Source organism: Phascolarctos cinereus, unplaced genomic scaffold, assembly GCF_003287225.1.
Source record: "Phascolarctos cinereus isolate Bilbo 61053 unplaced genomic scaffold, phaCin_HiC Scaffold_3;HRSCAF=262, whole genome shotgun sequence".
NCBI lineage: Eukaryota > Metazoa > Chordata > Mammalia > Diprotodontia > Phascolarctidae > Phascolarctos > Phascolarctos cinereus.
In genome coordinates, this window is record NW_027555736.1 from 255781663 (window position 1) to 255783433 (window position 1771).

Sequence of the window (1771 nt, forward strand, 5' to 3'; positions counted from 1 at the left end):
CTATTTCTCTTATTTCTATTACTAGGATTTCTAATACAATGTTGTTATTATTGGTGACAGTGAGCATCCCTGTTTCAAACCTAATCGTACTTGGAAGGCTTCTATCTTAGCCGCATTTCAAATAATGCTTGTTGACAGCTTCAGATGAATGCTTTTTTTTTTTATCAATTTCAGGAAAATTCCACTTACACTTGTACTTTTAAGTGCTACTAATAGAAATGAATGTTATACTTTATCAAAAGTATTTTTCTGCATCTACTGATGTAAGCATGTAGTTTTTAAAACTTTTATTATTGAGATAATCAATTATGTTAATAGTTTTCCTTAAGTTAAAACATATCTGAATTCCTGGTATAAATCCTACTTGCTCTTAAAGTTTAATCTTTGTAAAATATTGTTGTATCTTATAGCTAGTTTTATTATTTATGGTTTTGCACCTATATTCATTAATGGAATTGGCTTATAATTTTCTTTCTCTGATTTTACTCTTCCTGATTTAGTAATCCATATCGTATTTGTTTCATAAAAGTAGTTTGGTAGGGTCTCTCTTTGCCTATTATTTCCAATAATACACTTACTATTGGAATTAGTTGATCTTTAAATGTTTGATAGAATTCACTTGTAAATCCATTTGGTCCTTGTGCTTTTTTCTTTAAACTAATGAAAAAGTATTTATTATAGGCAAAGCAGTGTGCTAAGTGCAAATAGAAAATCAAGACAGTTCCTGATCATAAGACATAACAAAACATCCAAACTAGAGTTGCATAAAGTATGCCAAACATGTAATTCAAAGTACTTAACTCATAGCAACACATGTTAAGTATTCATACCAAGTATACTTTATATACACTCCATCAATGGGAATCACACAGTATGTTCTCCATAATCCTCACACCAAGTACATCATATATCAGTGTAGCCACTGGCCTATTGGGTAGTAGTGGCTCTTTGGAATGATCCATTGCCACAACCTCCGTCTCTGCCCTCCATGTGGATGGGTTGATATCTTCAGGCCCACTGGACTAAAGTCCCAGTCTGGGTTCCTCTATGGCCTAGGAATAATGCTGCTAACTCTAACTCCTAGTCAGACATGAAAGAAATGGCCTCTGGATCCAGCACTGTCCCCACCATCACCACCACCAGGACCTATCCAGGTAGAAGCAAGGTTGGATCTCTCTTGGCAAGCTTTCCCACCCCTACAGAGGTCACCAGCATGGAGTTTCTTCCTCATCTGGATCTTGATTGAGACCCTCTCCATGTGGAACATTATCCAAATATCCGCCTACAACTGGTAGATGTGCATCTCTTCAATACCATTTCCTTGATTCTCCATTGCACCTGATCTGGTCTCCCACAGCATTAGCAGAAACAATGGAGACAGCATTGCAAGGGGCCCCAGGCAAATAAACACCCTGCAGCACCCATCTAAAAGGAGCTGAAGAAAGCTAAAGGAAAGGAAAAGCAAGCAACCCAGAATTGCCTGCAAGTTCCAGCCTTGATGATTCCAGCCCAACAGGAGGTAAGCTGAAAACCCAAAGCCTCCAATTGCCAACATAAGAGACCCCAGCACACAAAGCCAGTGACCAAGACCTAGGCTCCCAACACAAGAAGCTCTGGTCAGTACCCTTTGTCCCCCAGCAGGAGAGCTCAATCTCTTTAAAGGCTGGGGAATAAAGAAACACCATGAGTAAAAAGAAACATACCATAGATTCATATTATAAGAAGAGTGGAGATGAAGACAGAAATTCTGAAGAGGACAACATTGTCAACA